Below are 20,316 nucleotides of genomic sequence, written 5' to 3' on the forward strand. Positions count from 1 at the left end.
TGAAGCAGATGTTTCTTTCATCCCCGTTAGTTGAAAGAATTCCCTGCTGCTACATCTGCCACATCTATGAAAGATGCAGCAGAGGAAATCTTCAATTCTCTACCGCAGCTGTCACACGTGTCATGTGTAAATCTTTACATGCTTGTGTTCTATAAATGGTAAGATATCACCTCAGACCTCTGGTCATGAGAGGGAGCTCGTAAGTGTTATGTATGTGTAAAAATAGTGTGGAGAGAACTACACCGAGGATCCCGGACTTTGTGGAACTGGTTGGGACACTTTCTGGTTTTCAAAAAGATAACTTCATTGGAGATCATCAATGTTGTGTGCTTGTAATTTTGACAATCAAACTGAGTTAACAGGAGTAGAAAAAGGTCAGAGGGGCAGGGGGAAGCATCCAGGTCAGGTGTTAGGAGGGGTGGGAAGGATGTTCATTATGATAAAGGAACCAGGTTTCATTTTTTGGGTGACCCATCTCGGATTTCAGCTTGGACAACCCTTTTAGTTTCTTCGCTAAGTATGGAGAGCACCCCCTGCTCACAGAGTCAAGTAGTGGCAGATGTCTAGCAGACATCTGGAGTGACGGCTGCAGTGCTGATAGAGAAGGACGGTGACTGGATGTGGTTATATGATAAAGCAAAGGGGAAGGTGTTTGCTTGTTTTGAAGGACTATTAGGAGCGAACTTAGAAAGGGAGATCAAGGAAAAGATATTGTGGAAGAATATCTGGAGATATACTCTCTCCTTTTGGAAAGAAAATAATTTGGACAAAGAGGGAGAGGAAGAAATCAGAAAAGGATGAGGAGGAGAAGAAAAGATGGCATCTGAATGCAGACATTCATGAATTGGCTGCAGGCATTAGGTTTTTCAGCTAGTGACTTTGAAATAAAGGCGCCAGACAACTGTTCCCCCCCCCCCTTTTTTGCTACGTGGATGCTATAGGGGAGGCGTACCGAGTATTCAGCGGGTAGACCTAGTTTTGATATGACGAGCAGTTCAGGAAAAAGGAAAGCGGTACGCCCAACTATTAGATGGGACCACAAGGACATTAGCCTGTGGTTGAGGGTGATGGCCCTAGTAAGATATGGGCAGTATTTTCAAGGGGTAGCTGGGTCATCTGGCTTGGTCAGTAGTTCCCATGCTTCTGGGCATTCTGCTTGGTCAGCAGGGCTAAAAACAGGCCTGTGTTGGCAATTTAACCAAGTCTAATGCATTTGCTGTAAATGTAAGCACACCTGTTCCCACAGTAATGGGGCTTCCCATGAAGCATCCCATTGCTTTTGGAAAGGAAAGGGAAAATAGATACCTAATTTGGGGCAAAGGAACGGCTCCAGTGAAACTTCCAGAGATGGACCCATTTCTAAATACCTGGAAATTCATTAGGCTTTAATAACCCTTTACAAAACCATTGTGAACGTCCTGCCTGGTCATATGCCCAGGGATTGAACAAACTTTGTCTACAATTGACCATACAAACCTATAACCTCCAAAGATATGAATAACATAAAAATGGCTACATTTTTTATATATATCCTAAAATAAAAAATATATAAACATATACACTAGATTGACTTGATGTTCGCCATAAAATGTTTGGAAAAATGGTTGTTGTGAATCTCCCCCTCTCTCTTTCCATGCCACTTCTCTTTTTCTGTCCATGCCGCTTCTTTCCCTCCCTCTCCATGCCGCTTATCCTTCCTACATTCCAAATGATCTCTCCCACTGTCCATGCTGCTTCTCTCTCCTGCTCTGTACATACTGCTTCTCTGTACTCTGTCCATGATGCTTTTCTCTTTTCCCCTCTTTCCATGCTGCTTCTCTTTCCCCCCTCCCCCTCTGCATGCCGCTTATCTCCTCCTCTGCATGCTGCTTTTCTTCCCCCTGTCTATGCCGCTTATCTCCTCTGCTCCATTTTGTTTATCTCTTCCCCCTGTCCATGCTGCTTCTCTCTCCCCTCTTTGCCGCTCATCCCTCTCATGCTCCACTCTGCTTCTCTCTCCCCCCTCCATTCCATTTATCTCTCACCCCTATCGATGCTGCTTCTCTCCCTCCTCTCCATGCCGCTTATCTCTTCTCCCTCTCTATGTGGCTTATCTCTGCCCCCTTTCCATGCTGCTTATCCCCCTCCTCTCTCCATGCTGCTTCTCTACCCCTCTCTCCATGCCATTTATCTCTCCCCCCTCTATGCCGCTTCTCTCTCTTCTATGCCGCTTCTCTCCCACTCTCAATGCCGTCTCTCTTCTCCCCCTCTCCATGCCCATTCTCTCCCACTCTCTCTCTCTCTCTCTCTCTCTCTCTCTCTCTCTATGGTTGGGAGTTTGTTCAGTAGGTCTGTGGTGTCTTGCAAGTAGTTAGGTGTGTTTCTCACCAGTGGTTTGAGGTTACCTTCTACCCGTCCTGAGATTCCTTCAGTGAGGGTTCCCACACCTGAGATAATTGGCCTCCCTGGGTTGCCAGCTTTGCAAAGTTTTGGAAGTTTTGGTTATCAACCATAGGTTCCCTCCCCGATGGCATTATCCTGGCCCCCAAAGATGTGGAATGCTTACATTTCAACATCCCACATGAAGATGGACTGACTGCCTGACTGCCAAGCACATCTTAACGCCAATTGTTACAACTTACAAGAGTCATCCACACATAACTATTTCTCCTTTGCCAAAGAGATATTCCCTCAACTCACCAGAACCACCATGGGAAGTAAAATGGCACCACAATATGCCAACCTTTTAATGGCAAAACTGGAGAATGACTTTCTGGCCTCCTGCTCCAGCAAACCACTGGCCTACTTCTGCTATATTGATGACATCATAATCATCTGGACCAACATCAAGCAACAACTAATAAAATTCCATGAGAGATTCCATGCATTCCACCCCACCATAAACCTGATATTCAGCTACTCGTATACCGAAATCAACTTTTTGGACACCATCATAAAAATTTCAAACAACTCAATACCGACATCCCTATATTGGAAACCAATTGATCTGCCCACATACTTCAGATGGGACAGCTTCCACCTTAAACACATAAAAAAGCCGATCGTTTACAGCCAGGCCATCAGATACAACTGGATCTGCTCCAACCCAACAGACAGAGAGGAACATTTATACCATCTTAAAAGGACATTTCTAAATCAGGGCTACCATCCCACTTCAATTGATGACCAAATCACCAGAGCCTCCAGGATACCCATAAATCAACTACTCCAATACACAGAGAAGAAAGAAAATGATTGTGTACCTCTAATAGAGACCTACAATCTGCAGCTGGAGGTAGTAAGGAAAACTGCAAAGAAACTCCATCATACCCTACACAAGGATGACCGTTTGAAAACCATATTCCAAGACTCTCCGCTTCTGTGTTACAGGCAACCTCTAAGTCTGAGAAACTTGATAATCAGGAGTGCATTGCTGTCTGATAAACAAAATGGAACTTATCCCTGTAATGTAAGGAGCTGTAAGACTTGCTCACATGTACTGACTGTGGACAGGATACAAATCCCCAGCACACAGCAGGATTATAAGATCCCGGGGACATTCACATGTTCCACATCTGATGTTGTGTACCTGATCCTGTGTAGTAAATATCCTGTTGGGGGCCTTTATGTTGGGAAAATAGGATAAAAACTGAAAGCCAGAATTACCTGTGGCTGAGCACTTTTCTAGCCATGGTCACAACATAGAAGATATGAAAGTTATGACACTAAAGAGCGGTTTCAAGTCAGAAAGCCATAGAAGAATTTGGGAATATAAATTTATAACAACTTTTCATACTTCCAATAGGGGGTTGAATTATTGAACCCTGTAGTGACTAATTATTGAACCCTGTAGTGACTAATGTCACTACAGGGGATGTTTCTCCCTAAAACTCGGGCTCCTATGGATGCCCTAGCTACAGTGGGAAAGTCAAAAAAAAAAAAGAAACTGAATGTCCCCCAGAGGTCTTATATGACGTCATGGGGGACATAGATAGTAAGAAGAACAATTACATAAATAAGTAAAGCAAAATTACAGAACAAAACAACAATATATAAATTAAGAAAATAACCAAAAGCCGACACCAACTAAAACCATCGCCGTATGCGCCATGTAATCCAAAACCATACATATTATATATCAAAATGTCCAAAACAAAATGAGGAACCCGTTCCTATACTTTCTTTTAGCCTAAATATACAAATTTTAAAAAAACTAGAAATGTAAGTAAAAATCTTTTTTAGCTTTTTACCCCCCCCCCCCAAAAACGGAAGAAAAAGTACGTAAAAAACATATTAAAAGAAGCCCTATATGTCACGAGAAAAAAAACGCAGCAAAAATAATTTTTGTAGCTAAAAGAATAGGGCAGTAAAACCACCACATGGCTAAAACCCCTAAAAAGTGTCTGGTTCTTAAGGGGTTAAAACTAGAGATGAGCGAGTACACTCGTTCGAGCATTAGGGTACTCGAGATGCTCGTTACTCGAGTCGAACACTATGCGGTACTCGAGTCAATTGCATTTCCTTCCCTGCATGTTTAGCGGTATTTTCTAGCCAATAGACATGCGGGGAAGGCATTACCACTTTGTGCTACCGTGCCAGCCCTATCCCACCCCAGAGTAGTGAGTGGCTGGGCCGATTAGGTGACCTCCAAGTACTTAAACTGGTCCGCCCGCGGCTCGCCTCAGATGCATGCTGGCAGATGTTGAGGAAAGTGCTGCTGCTGATATAAGGAAAGTGTTAGAGTAGGATCCAGTCTTCAAGAGCCCCAACGGTCTTTCTTAGGGCTTCTCTTCATAGTGTGCATTACTGTTGTGGCTGGCTGGGAGCAGTAGTGCACCATGTTTGTTTTATTTTCATCTCGGGCTGTGCAGGCCATTTCAGCTATAGTGTTTTCAGTCTGCAGTGTATTATGCAGAGTTTAGGGAAAGAGCTGCTGCTGATATAGGCAAAAAAGTTAGAGTAGGATCCTGTCTTCAAGAACCTCAACAGTCATTTTTAGGGCTACACCTGACCGTGTGTGTTAGAGATTTTTAAAGAAGTACACCTAGATCAGGTAAAACCAAATATGAGAGTCACCAGTGACTTATCCCTTAACCAAAACTCAGACACGACATCCGAATGTAGTTAATGGCAGTGAGAGTTTGGCGAACCAGGCACCCAAGTTTTATTGAGAAGACAGGAAAAGTGTCATAAATGTATAGATATGGGAAGGAGTATTCAAATAAGATATATGTAAGATATAAGGGTGTATACATTATTGGCAAACAAATAACTTTCCCAAGCTCAGAATATCACATTTGGCGTAAACACATTGGAATTTGCAGATGTTGAACAAACAACACAATTAAAGGATAACCCCTACACACTGGACAATTCTTAACTCATCCTGATACCATTTTAAAGATAATTCTGTGAATGAACATCCTTTGTACAGATTATTAGTGTACGTGACATTATAAGTCAGCACATGGTTTATGACCAGGGCAGTGTGTTCTTCTCTGAAGGCCCTAAAGGCGTCTGCAGAGTGAACCAATGTCTATGAACCAAACTACATCTCACAATTTCCCTCCTTAAATATCTTTAGAATGGCTCTCAAGGATGCTCCCTAGGCTAGAGAACTTGAAACAAAGCAGACCTGCTATCTTTGCTACACTCACTAGCCCTGCCTAAAGAGACCTGCCCCGAGGAAAGTCAGGAGATCTTCCTCCCACTCCTCTACCCGGCCCCCAACTGGTTCAGGTCTCTACTATCCCTATGTTTATTTTTCAAAACACAGAACAAGAAGGGGTTATCACATTCTGGTGTACAGCATCCAAAGGTGTTGACTATATGCAAATATATGCGAATAAATGAGTCCAATAAAAGTCCATACAATGAAATGTCCACGGTATGAATAACAGTCCATTAGGTGTATAAGTCTCTCAAAAAGCATATAGTCCTTCAAAGGCTGAGATCCTTTTAGATTACACTCTCATATCCACAGTACATGCAGTTGTCAAACTTTTGCAAAGTAGGTTTTCCCTATAAAGTGCAAGGTGCTTTATCAGTTGTCAACACGGTCATAAGGTGAGTTTCAGTTTTTAATATACCAGGCAATTTCTTGGCAGATTGTCCTGAAAAACATTTGCAGTTAGTACCCAGAATTTTCTTATTGATTACCATAACAATCTTAATGATAATGGCTAATACCACAATAAGCAGAACTCCTTGTAAGAACAGACTCACTACCCTAGAAATCATACCACTTAGGCCTTTAAACCAATTCACAGGATTTAAGTAAGACAACCATTCTGGCCATTTATTCTCATCATCAGAGATAGCTTTACGGTACAGCTCCTTCACTTATCATGAGTGATCTGCAATGCTCCTGATGGATTTATGTAGTGACAACAAGATGGTCCTACTATCTGGCATAACCCTCCTGTGAAGCGGTGAGATAGTCTAGAACAACTGTATGTTGATTAGTGACCAGGATTAATTGTTTAGTATACTCATTCTGAACACCAAGTATGTCAAACAGTGTATCAATGATATTATCAAAGGCATCTCCCAAAGCCTCTATCATGTGAGTGTTTCTTAATGAGTTAAACATCATAGAACCAACATGTATCATCGTAGAACCAACATGTACTACAGAAGGAGTTAAAGTATGAACATAAAAGTAGCAACGTACATGAAAGGGACAACACGTAAAAGGAAAAAAAACATACAAACATCAAAGTATTTTACCTGATAGGGAGCTAGTTCAAAAATGCTGAAGCTGTACACCTGGCACTGACACTGCAGACGACCCCCCTCTCCACGGAGAAGTCAAGAGAAATCTCTTGCCCCGGGGTACTGCTTCGTCCAAGAGAAGTAGGCTGCTGCTGCACGTTCAGTAAAAAGTGTAAAGGTAAAGCATATCTCGCTGGGGCCTCTGTACACCTAGATCAGGTAAAACCAAATATGGAACCAAACTAAATCTCTCACATGTGCATTATAGTTGTGGCTTGCTGGGAGTCGTACTGCACCCATTTTTGTATTACGCATCTAGGCCTGTTCCCAGCCTTTCAGTAATAGCGTTCTCAGGCTACAGTGCGGTACAACCAGCTCTCACCGTGAAATTGCTCTCTAACATCTCCTTGCCTACTGCGAACCACTTCATTTATACCGTTCTGTGTCTGTAGTGCATAACACAGAGTTTAGAGACACAGCCACTTCTATAGGAAAAGTTATACACTATACAGTCCTGATCCTCCGTGCAATAACCCAAATGCTCCTTCTTAGGGCTACATCTGACCGTGTGCATTATAGTAGTGGCTTTCTGGGAGTAGTAGTGCATCAATTTTTGTATTACGCATCTAGGGCCTAGGCCAGTTCCCAGCCTGTCAGTAATAGCGTTCTCAGGCTGCAGTGCTGTACAGCCAGCTCTCACCGTGAAACTGCTCTCTAACATCTAGCCTACTGCGAGTGACTTCATTTATACCGTTCTGTATCTGCAGTGCATTAGACACAGAGTGTTGGGACACAGCCACTTTTATAGGGAAAGTTATACACTATACAGTCCTGATCCTTCGTGCAATAACCCAAACGGTCCTTCTTAGGGCTACATCTGACCATGTGCATTATAGTTGTGGCTTGCTGGGAGTAGTAGTACATCAATTTTTCTATTACGCATCAGGGCCAGTTCCCAGGCTGTCAGTAATAGCGTTCTCAGACTGCAGTGCCGTACAACCAGCTCTCACCGTGAAAGTGCTCTCTAACATCTCCTAGCTTACTGCAAATGACTTCAGTTATACCGTTCTGTGTCTGCAGTGCATTAGACACAGAGTGTTGAGGCACAGCCACTTCTATAGGGAAAGTTATACACTACACAGTCCTGATCCTCCGTGCAATGACCGCATATCTCCTTCTTAAGGCTACATCTGACAGTGTGCATTATAGTTGTGGCTTGCTGGGAGTTGTAGTGCATCCATTTTTGTATTACGCATCTAGGGCCTAGGCAAGTTCCCAGCCTGTCAGTAATAGCGTTCTCAGGCTGCAGTGCCGTACAACCAGCTCTAACCGTGAAATGGCTCTCTAACATCCCCTAGCCTACTGCAAGCAATTTCATTTATACCATTTTGTGTCTGCAGTGCATTAGACAGAGGTCTCGCAGCTAAACAATACTGTAATATTACCTGGGCCACTGCAAAGTATTTCAGCTCTGCCGCTGTGCAGAGCGACTCATAATACGCTTTCCTTGGTGGAGTTGAGATAGCCGTAGTTACCAGCACTATCCACTGGCTTTAGATTCTTCTCCCACTCCACACAGCCTCTATTATCTACAAGTCTCTGCGAGCGGTAAATTACCCCTAGGTATCAGCGCTAGACAGCGGACTAATTTTCTCAAGTCACAGCATAGAGCTTCCGCTATTTACAAGTCACTGTGTGTGGTGAATTAAGCCACAGTTGTCAGTGCTGTACAGTGGAGTAATTTATTTGGGCCCTGCTCTATTCTTAATCTGCCATGATGAGGAGTAGGGGTAAGGGTCGAGGACGTGGACGCGGACGTTCAAGTGGAGAGTGTGAGCACAGGCCGAGTTCCTGGGCGTGGTGAATCACAGCCAGCTGCTGCGGGAGTAGGAGAGAGGCAAGTTTCTGGGGTCCCCAGCTTCATATCACAATTTACGGGTCTGCGTGGTAGACCTTCATTACAAACAGAGCAGTGTGAGTAGGTCCTGTCGTGGATGGCAGAAAATGCGTCGAGCAACGTATTGACCACCCAGTCTTCTACGCATTCCACTTCTCCCGGCCTAGGGACTGCAACTCTGAATCCTCTGGCTGCTGCTCCTCCTTCCTCCCAGCCTCCTCACTCCATGAAAATGACATATTCTGATGAGCAGGCAGACTCCCAGGAACTGTTCTCATGAGTGGAAAAAAATGGTTCCTCTCTCACCTGAGGAGTTTGTCATGACCGATGCCCAACCTTTGGAAAGTTCCCGGAGTCCGGATGATGAGGTTGGGGACTTCCGGCAACTGTCTCAAGAGCTTTGTGGGTGAGGATGATATGAGACACAGTTGTCTGTTAGTGAGGTAGTAGTAAGGGCAGTAAGTCCGAGGGAGGAGCGCACAGAGGATTCGGAGGAAGAGCAGCTGGACGTTGAGGTGACTGACCCCACCTGGTTTGCTAAGCCTACTGAGGACAGGGCTTCAGAGGGTGAGGCAAGTGCAGCAGCAGGACAGGTTGGAAGAGGCAGTGGAGTGGCCAGGGGTAGAGGCAGGGCCAGAGCGAAGAATCCCCCAACTGTTTCCCAAAGCACCCCCTCGCGGCAAGCCTCCATGCAGAGGGCTAGGTGTTCAAAGGTGTGGATATTTTTTAGTGAGAGTGCGGACGTCCGACGAACAGTGGTGTGCAACCTGTGTCGCACCAAGATCAGTCGGGGAGCCACCACTACCAGCCTCACCACCACCAGCATGCGCAGGCATATGATGGCCAAGCACCCCACAAGGTGGGACAAAGGCCGTTCACTGCCTCCGGGTCGCACCACTGCCTCTCCCCCTGTGCCCCAACCTGCCACTCAGATCCAACCCTCTTCTCAGGACACAGGCACGAGCGCCTCCCGGCCTGCACCCACACCCTCACCTCCGCGTCCCTTGGCCCCATCCAGCAATGTCTCACAGCGCAGCGTCCAGCTGTCGCTAGCTCAAGCGTTGGAGCGCAAGCGCAAATATGCCGCCACTCACCCGCAAGCTCAAGCATTAAATGAGCACATTGCTAAATTGATCAGCCTAAAGATGCTGCCATACAGGCTTGTGGAAACGGAGGCTTTCAAAAACATGATGGCGGCGGCGCTACTCGGTCCCCAGTCGCCACTATTTTTCCCGGTGTGCCGTCCCAGCCCTACACCAGCACGTCTCCTGCAACATAAATCGTGCCCTCACCAACGCGGTTACTGGGAAGGTCCACTTAACCACGGACACGTGGACAAGTACTGGCGGGCAGGGCCACTATATCTCCCTGACGGCACATTGGGTGAATTTGGTGGAGGCTGGGACCGAGTCAGAGCCTGGGACTGCTCACATCCTACCCACACCCAGAATAGCGGGTCCTACCTCGGTGCTGGTATCTGCAGCATTTTATGCCACCTCCTCCAAACCCTCCCCCACCTCCTACGCCACCTCTACTTCTCAATTAAGAAGTGTGAGCATGTCGCCAGCAGTCGGTGTTGCGCGGCAGCACAGCGATGGACAAGCGTCAGCAAGCCGTGCTGAAACTAATCAGCTTAAGTGGCAAGAGGCACACGGCCCCCGAGCTGTTGCAGGGTCTGACAGAGCAGACCGACCTCTGGCTTTCACCGCTGAGCCTCCAACCGGGCCTGGTCGTGTGTGACAACGGTCGTAACGCTCTGCAGCTCGGCAGCCTCACACACGTGCCATGCCTGGCTCATGTTTTCAATCTGGTGGTTCAGCGGTTTCTGCAAAATTACCCCCACTTGTCTGACCTGCTCGGCAAGGTGCGCCGCGTCTGCGCACATTTCCGCAAGTCCACTACGGACGCTGCCACCCTGAGGACCTTGCAACATCTGTTTCAGCTGCTAGAGCACCGACTGCTGTGTGACGTGCCCACACGCTGGAATTCTATGCTGCACATGTTGACCAGGCTGTACGAGCAGCATAGAGCAATAGTGGAATACCAGCTGCAACATGGGTGGTGTAGTGGTAGTCAGCCTCCGGAATTCTTTACTGAGGAGAGGGCATGGATGGCAGATATCTGCCAGTTCCTCGGAAACTTTGAGGAGTCTACCCAGATGGTGAGTGGCAATGCGGCAATCATTAGCGTTACCATCCCGCTGCTTTGCCTGCTGAAAATTTTTTTGCTGCCAAGCATAAAGGCCAACGCTTTGCGGTTGGAACAGGAGACAGTATGTCACTTGATAGCCAGACCACCCTCATGTTTATATCTCAGAGCATTTTGGAGGAGGAGGAGGGGGAGGAGCAGGAGGAGGAGGGGGAAGAGACAGCTGGGCACACTGCAGAGGGTACCCATGCTGCTTGCCTCTCATCTGTTCAGCTTGTATGGGCTGTAGAGGAGGAAGAGGATCCTGAAAGTCATCTTCATAGTGAGGACAGCGATGTGTTGCATACTGATACCCTGGCACACATGGCTGACTTCATGTTAGGCTGCCTTTTTCATGACTCTCGCGTTAGACGCATTCTGGCCAATACGGATTACTGGGTGTACACCCTTCTTGACCCACGGTATAAGGAGAACCTTTCCACTCTTATTCCCGAAGAGGAAAGGGGTATGAGAGTAATGCAATACCACAGGGCCCTGGTGGAAAAAGTGAGGCTAAAGTTCCCATCTGACAGCGCTAGTGGCAGAAGGCGCAGTTCCGAGGGCCAAATAGCAGGGGAGGCACCGGGATCAGGCAGCATGTCCAGCGCAGGCAGGGGAACACTCTCCAAGGCCTTTGCCAGCTTTATGGCTTCCTAGCAAGACTGTGTCACTACTCCCCAGTCAAGGCTGAAAGAGCACTGTAAAAAGATGGTGAGGGAGTACGTAGCCGATCGTACCTCCGTCCTCCGTGATGCCTCTGCTCCGTACAACTACTGGGTGTCAAAGCTGGACACGTCTCCAATAAAAAGGATAAGAGCAGCACAACCAATCGTCCAGAAAATATCCTACTTTATTTTAATCCATACACAGAAAAGGGCAGCAACCTTTCAGCTCCAAAGAGCCTTTTTCAAGCTACCTCCCATAAAATACATCACAGACTATATACAAACAAAACACCGATCACAGACAATTGCAATTTAAAACAACAGGATCTCACCTGTGAACACCATGGTTGATCCCTGTGACATGTGTGCAGGCAGGAGCGGCTGCAGCATGATAAACAAACTTACACTGCGGAGCTCGCGCCTACAGCGCATGTGTGAGGTCATAATGACTCTCGCGATAGCAGGCTTACAGCGCAGCCGGACCAGTTCCTACAGCACATACGCGGGAATAGCGTGCGTTCAGCGATATCCAACCAAGTGACATCAGCATCTCATCAGCCCCCATAGTGAGCATGCAGCACACATGCCCAGACTTTGGACTATGGCAACAAGCAGTTGTCTTCACAACCACAATTAGTTTTATTTAACGTGAACACCGTCACATTGCACTAACAGCAAGCAGTTGTCTTGACAACCACAACTAGCTTTATTCAAAGTGGACATCGCCGCATTGCCCTAACACTTCCGGGCAATAGTTGCATCATAACCCACTTATCAGAGTGATAACATGTATTGCATGAAGAAAGCAACCCAGTGCCATAGTTCTAATGCATATAACTTTATTAAATTCATAGCCAAAAAAATTTTTTTAGCCAAAATTTTTTTTTATATATATATAATACAAGAGCATTGCAAAATTGCTTCACAAATACATGTGAATGGTCACAAAACACCTGCCATAACTAGCCAGTGGCCTCCGAGCCCAAAAAGCTGTGCCGTTCTCCCAATGTCACCTCCACAAGGATCCTGTCAAACAATGCAAAAAATAGTTAAAATCAATGTATATATAACAGTATAAAATCAATAGAGCCTATACAAGAGGAAGAGCATTATATTCTAAATTAAGACCAAAAGGATAAAGCGTATTCAACTCAAAAATCCATTTACATTCAAGATATTTTAGTCTCTTTTCCCTGTCTCCACCCCTCAATCGGGGGGGTGGGTAATAATAATAATAATAAACTTTATTTGTATAGCGCCAACATATTCCGCAGCGCTTACATAGACAGGGGATACAGAAAGACAAAAGTACAAACATTACAGAACCACAGTTACATAGTAATCAATTGATGGAAACAATAGGGGTGCGGGTCCTGCTCCAACGAGCTTACATACTACAAGTAATGGGGTGATACAGAAGGTAAAGGGGCTGGCAGTGTGCTCGGTATGGTGAGGTGGAGAGTGAGGGATGCTATACACATAGACAATGGTCAGACATTTAGCCGTGTGACGGCAGAAACAGTATGACTGCAGGAGCGGTTTATGATGGCTAGCAGGGATTGCAGTCAATAGGTCAGGGAGCATGTTATCAGGCAGCGTATAGAGGGGTTTATTTAAGGAATGCAGTATGCCTCCCTGAAGAGGTGCGTTTTTAGAGCACGCCTGAAGTTCTGCGAGTCCTGGATTGCCCGGGTATCCTTTGGTAGTGCGTTCCAGAGGACCGGTGCTGCTCTGGAGAAGTCTTGGAGGCGGGAATGAGAAGTTCGAATTAAAGGGGCGCTCAGCCTGGTTTCGTTAGCAGAGCGGAGAGCCTGGGCTGGGTGATGGATTGAGATGAGGGAGGCGATATAGGGGGGCGCTGCACTGTGGAGGGCTTTGTGGATGAAGGTGGCGAGTTTAAATTGAATTCTGTATTTAACGGGCAGCCAGTGCAGTGACTGGCACAGGGCAGAGGCGTCCGAGTAGCGGCTGGACAGGAAGATGAGCCTGGCTGCCGCATTCAGGATGGATTGGAGAGGGTAGAGTCTGGTGCAGGGGAGGCCGATCAGCAACGAGTTGCAATAATCGAGCCGGGAGTGGATGAGGGTAACAGTAAGTGTTTTTAGCGTGTCCACAGTAAGAAAAGAGCGGATTCTTGCGATGTTCTTGAGGTGCAGCTGACATGTTCGGGCCAGAGATTGGATGTAGGGGGTACACCATATCTAGTAAAGTCATTATGAAAATTATTTTGTTGTTTTCGAAAGTAGAAGCGGACAGAAATTCGTCAACTGCCTCCAGCCCTTTTGCGTGGTCAATATCAAGAGAAACTACATCGAATGACCCAAGTATATAGTTCTCAGGGATAACGCAGTCTTTGATTTTTAAAAGGAAATCTGTTGTGTCCTTAATGTACGATTTCACATCTATAACAAACTTCCTCAAAATTTTATTCAGAAATCGCGATACATTGCCAAAAAGAGAGCCCCTCCCGGAGACAATAGGGCGTCCTGGGGGATGATGAAGATCTTTATGTATTTTTGGCAATGTATATATGACCGGGGTCACCGGAAACTTAAAAATTGTTTTGATTTTGTTAAATCATCTTTATGTAGTTTTTTGCGCAGATTTCAAAAATGACATTGGTTTTTTTCTATCACGTAAGGCTTGCCTACAAAATAAAGTTGAAGTATTTTGAAAAAAATACAAAAAATGGAAAAATTTTTATTTGTTTTTATTAGAGATGAGCGAGCACCAAAATGCTCGCGTGCTCGTTACTTGAGTCGAGCTTCCCGCGATGCTCGAGGGTTTGTTTCGAGTAACGAACCCCATTGAAGTCAATGGGCGACCCGAGCATTTTTGTATGGGACCCATGCTCCGCTAAGGTTTTCATTTGTAAAAATCTGGGAAATTCAAGAAAATGATGGGAACGACACAGAAACGGATAGGGCAGGCGAGGGGCTACATGTTGGGCTGCATCTCAAGTTCCCAGGTCCCACTATTAAGCCACAATAGCGGCAAGAGTGCCCCCCCCCAACAATTTTTACTTCTGAAAAACCCTCATTAGCAAGGCATACCTTAGCTAAGCACCGCACTATTTTGCTTCAATTTTTACAAATGGTGAGGTCAAAAACCAGACAGACACCGTATGCAGCGTATATATGTATACTCTTTCCCTCTGGCGGGATGACGGCGATCATGTAATGGACACAGCAGAGCCAGGAAACAATTATGCGCAAGCCTGCTGTAACGCTTAGCTGGGTAATAATGAGCGACTACTACCCCCAGCAGACACGCAGTAAACTGTAGACGGTCACAGGCTTAACTGGGTAATAATGAGCGACTACTACCCCCAGCAGACATGCAGTAAACTGAAGACGGTCACAGGCAGCCCAAATATAGTATTTTTTTCCAATTTTTGGAATTTTTGCCTATATAGCCTGTATATGGATTTCCCTGTTGGAGGATGACTGTGGTTATTGAAAGCACAGTGCAGCCAGAAAAAATTATGCGCAAGGCTGCAGTAACACCTAGCTGGGTAATAGTGAGCGACTACTACCCCCAGCAGACACGCAGTAAACTTGAACACGGTCACAGGCAGCCCAAAGATTTTTTTTCCAATTTTTTTGAAAAAGCCCACTGCCTATATAGCCAGTATATCTCTATCCTTGTACCACTGTCCCTGCCTCACCAGTACTGCCCCTATACTCAGTAAAATTACTGCAGACTGAGGACGCTATGGTCTGCACGCCCGATATACAAAAAAAAAAAATGTGCTAAACTGCTAAAAGCAGCCTCAACAGTACTGCACACGGTCAGATGTGGCCATAAGAAGGGGTTCTTGAAGACAAAGATAACAGCCTAACACTCTCCCTATAGCAGCTACAGCAGGACGGCACTTTCCCTAATGTCTCTCAGCGTGCATCTGTGGCGAGCCGCGGCCGTCCCCAGTTTATATACTCGGGTGTCACCTGATCTCCCCAGCCACTCACTGCAGGGGGGTGGTATAGGGCTGGAACTTCACAGGAGGAAGTTGTAATGCCTTCGCTGTGTTTCTATTGGCCAGAAAACGGCGCCGACTTTTCTGGGAAGAAAATGGAAGTGACTCGAACACCGCGTGGTGCTCGTCTCGAGTAACGAGCATCTCGAGTACCCTAATACTCGAACAAGCATCAAGCTCGAACGAGTACGCTCGCTCATCTCTAGTTTTTATTATTTTAACATGAAGTAAAAGCAAAAAAAGCAACAACAATACCTAGCTAAAATAAGCATAATAGTGATACACATGTGTTGCAAAGTTATTATAAGTCTTTGTAAAAACGTTTTCTTTTTCCATCAAAGCTTCTTTTGGTACTTTTTCGGCTGTGTTCTTGTGAATTTTCCCTTTTTAACATCCAACAGTAGTCTGCCATCATGTTGACATTCCATTGACCTTGGTATCTGCGCTCCATTTCTTTTAGATCTTGATGGAAACGTTCTCCTTGTTCCTCACTTACAGCACCAAGATTTTCTGGAAAGTAGTCCAGATGTGAGTGAAGGAAATGGACTTTGACACTCATGTTGCAGCCCAAGATTTTGTAGTTTTGTAATAATTCAGCAACCAAAGTTTTGTAGTTTGGGTCTTTTTTATTTCCAAGAAAGCCTGTTACAACAAGTTTAAATGAATTCCAGGCATTTTTTCTTCCATTTCCATTTTAGTGACAAAGATTTCATCTTTAAAAAGTTTTCTTATGTCAGGCCCAACAAAGACTCCCTCTTTCAGCTTAGCATCTGATAGACCAGGAAACTGTTCACAAAGATACTTGAAACACTCTCCTTCTTTGTGTAATGCTTTCACAAACTGTTTCATTAGTCCCAATATGATATGAAGTGGTAGAAGTAAGATCTTTTTAGGATCCACTAAACTTTGTCTTTCAACATTTTTAATTCCAGGAATAAGAGCCTTTCTGATTGGCCAGGTCTGCTTGACATAGTGTTGTTTCCTGTCACGGCTATCCCACTCACAGAGGAAACATGGAAACTTTGTGTAACCACTTTGTTGACCTAGTAACATGGAAATAACTTTCAAATCCCCACAAATGGTCCATTTATGGTCAGAGTAGCTGAGCTTATTAAGAACAAACCCAAGATTTCCGTAGCATTCTTTCAAATGGACTGAGTGTCCAACAGGCACAGAAGCATATTGGTTACCATTGTGAAGAAGTACGGCTTTCAAACTCCTTTTTGACGAATCTATGAAAAGTCTCCATTCCTCTGGGTCATACGTTATGTTGAACATTTCCATGATTCCAGGTACATTGTTGCAGAAAACTAGTTCACCCTCTTGTGTAAAAAAAGGGACAAATTCCTTTTCTCTTAGTCGGTACCATGAAAATGAAACACCGGAGGCTAACATATGTCTTTCTTTAAGTCTAGACCCTAACACTTCCGCTGAATCCTTTGGTAGGCCCAGATCTCGTACTAAATCGTTCAAGTCTCATTGAGAGAAAAGTTCAGGGTCATTGGTACCTGGATCAGAGCTGTCATCATTATCGCTGCTACTATGTGACATTTGGTCTAAAATATTGTCCAGGGAATCCGGAGGTGAAGGAATAGGCAAGTCAGGTCCATGAGGAACAGGGCGAAAAGCCGAACGTATGTTGGTTGGGTATGAAATGTCTTTCCTGTTTTTTAAATTGAAACCTTGCACTGAACAAGAACAAAAATAACAGTCATCACTGTGATTTTTAGGCTCTCTCCAAACCATGGGTACTCCAAAACGAAATGATTTCTTCTTACCTTGAAACCATTGTCTCAGTTCTTCAACACACACAGAACACACTATATGGGGAGCCCAAGATTTATCTTGGTCCCCTAATTTCATACCAAAGTATGCAAAATACACCTTCTGAACAAACTTAGAAATGTTCCTTTGTTGCTTCTTGACGGTATAAGACCCACAAATATAACAAACAGTTAGGAGAGTTGACACATCTTCTAGTAGCCATTTCTTCTAAATACCGTATCACAAAACTGTTTGATGCGTCCACCACAGTGGCTGGCTCCACACTGAGTCACTGACTGCAGTCAAGGTCACGCCTAGCAGACAGTTTAGATTCGTTGTCGTACGCGTACCGAACCTGAAAAACCCTGAAAATAAGAAAATTTCAGGTGAAATTTGTGACTTATCTAGGGGTGATGGAATTTTTTCACTATTTTTACCGTAATCAGCACAAAAAATGCTGTTAAATCCACTAATTAAATATGCTACAATTTTTTCATCGCAGACCTGTGTAATTCTTCAATTTTTGGTCAATAATACCTGAGTCAAATGACTCCTCCAAAACCTCCATAAGCCTTTTTTGGTACTCCGTTGTGGGATTACTTACAAGAGGCTCATATGTATCTCAGTCATTAAGTTGCATGCACAACTCCTCATTGTAATAGGAGGAGTCCATCACCACCACGGCACCCCCCTTATCGGCAGCCCTGATGGTGATGGACAAATCGGCCCCCATAGAGTGTAACGCCTCTGATTCTACCTTAGAAAGGCTATGCTTCCTTCTGTGATGTCTTTTTTTGGCTCGGAGGCCACTGGCTAGTTATGGCAGGCGTTTTGTGACCATTCACATGCATTTGTGAAGCAATTTTGCAATGCTCTTGTATTATATATACAAAAAAAATTTTTGGCTATGAATTTAATAAAGTTATATGCATTAGAACTATGGCACTGGGTTGCTTTCTTCATGCAATATATGTTATCACTCTGATAAGTGGGTTATGATGCAACTATTGCCCGGAAGTGTTAGGGCAATGCGGCGATGTCCACTTTGAATAAAGCTAGTTGTGATTGTCAGGACAAGTGCTTGCTGTTAGTGCAATGCGGCGGTGTCCACTTTAAATAAAGCTAATTGTGGTTGTCAAGAAAACTGCTTGTTGCCGTAGTCCAAAGTCTGGGCATGCGTGCTGCATGCTCGTTATGGGGGCTGATGAGATGCTGATGTCATTTGGTCGGATATCGCTGGACGCACGATATTTCCGCGTATGCGCTGTAGGAACTGGTCCGGCTTTGCTGTAAGCCTGCTATCGCGAGAGTCATTATGACCTCGCACATGCGCAGTAGGTGCGAGCTCCGCTGTGTAAGTTTGTTTATCATGCTGCAGCCGCTCTTGCCTGCACTCATGTCACAGGGATCAACAATGGTGTTCACAGGTGAGATCCTGTTGCTTTAATTTGCAATTGTCTGTGATTGGTGTTTTGTTTGTATATAGTCTGTGATGTATTTTATGGGAGGTAGCTTGAAAAAGGCTCTTTGGAGCTGAAAGGTTGCTGCCCTTTTTTGTGTATGGATTAATATAAAGTAGGATATTTTCTGGACGATTGGTTGTGCTGCTCTTATCCTTTTTATTGGAGACAGACTGTGTGGTTCTGGAAGCTATGTAACCTGGAGAGCTTGCACCCTTTCCTGTCCACACCTCGCACCTGCCTATGATGTATTTTTGCTGAGTGTTGCTGCACCACTATACTATTGCACTATCTATATAAAGCTGGACACGTGGCACGAACTTGCACTGTACGCCCTGGAGGTTCTGGCTTGCCCTGCCGCAAGCGTCTTGTCAGAGAGGGTGTTTAGTGCAGCTGGGGGAATCATCACGGATAAGCGTACCCGCCTGTTAACTGCCAGTGCCGACATGCTTACACTCATAAAGATGAACAAAGGTTGGATTTCCCCAGACTTCTCTTCTCCACCGGCGGAAAGCAGCGGAACCTAATGATTCTTTTGCTGCAACAGGGAAAAAAAACATTTTCTGTCCTCGAAAAAAAAGGGGGAATTGGCTTTGTCAATCACTCTCGAATATTATTACTCCTCCTCCTACTCCTCCTCCTAAAACAGCATGTCATCATGCTGAACTGCCAATTTTTCTGTCGCCCAAAAGGCTCTGTTCATAATTTTTTTACAAATTTTCAAAGTTTCAAAAGTATTGATACTTTAACAGAAACCATTTTTTTTCACAGGGCTGCCTCCAGGCTCTGCTACAAATTAAGCAACAGCGAGCTGTATCTTTAAAAAATGTTTATGAGTTTCACCTGCCCTCGCGGTTGAGCAATTTTTCAGAGGTACACTTATACTCTTGATACACCAATTTTTCTGGCCCTCGCCTATACTGTTATCTAACTAATTTTTCCGGCCTTCGCCTACACTCATGGTACACCAATGTTTTAGGTATTCGCCCATACTCTTGCTACAGAAATGTTAAAGGGGTCTGCCTATACTTCTGCTACAGAAATGTTACAGGGGTCTGCCTATACCTTTGCTACAGAAATGTTACTGTGGTCTGCCTATACTTCTGCTACAGCAATGTTACAGGGGTCTGTATATATTTTTGCTACAGAAATGTTACTGGGGTGTGCCTATACCTTTGCTACAGGAATGTTACAGGGATCTGCCTATACTTCTGCTACAGGAATGTTACAGGGGTGTGCCTATTCTTCTGCTACAGGAATGTTACTGTGGTCCGCCTATACTTTTACTACGGACATGTTACTGGGGTCTGCCTATACTTTTGCAACAGAAATGTTACAGGGGTCTGCCTATACTGTGGGTGCACAAAGACCTCCGATCGCTGTGTTTTACCAATCTGGCACAAATACACTGACTGACTAGGGCAGAAATGTGGGCCGAGGCTGAGGTCCTTGGCGGAGTGAAACTCTGCCATGTTTGGGCACTCTGATTTCTTCCTGCGTAATACCATCTTTGTGCACTGACAGCATAGGCGAGCCCAAGGAACTGAAAGACTTACTCTTGCGGTGTTGAGCTATCTGACACAGACACAGAATGAATTGTGTGGGGACACATGGATTTCCCATTGCTATGTAGCTCGCGGCACCTTGGGTCACAAAAGGTGGAGGCTGGGACCG

This window comes from Eleutherodactylus coqui, chromosome 4 (assembly GCF_035609145.1).
Source record: "Eleutherodactylus coqui strain aEleCoq1 chromosome 4, aEleCoq1.hap1, whole genome shotgun sequence".
NCBI classification, from domain to species: domain Eukaryota; kingdom Metazoa; phylum Chordata; class Amphibia; order Anura; family Eleutherodactylidae; genus Eleutherodactylus; species Eleutherodactylus coqui.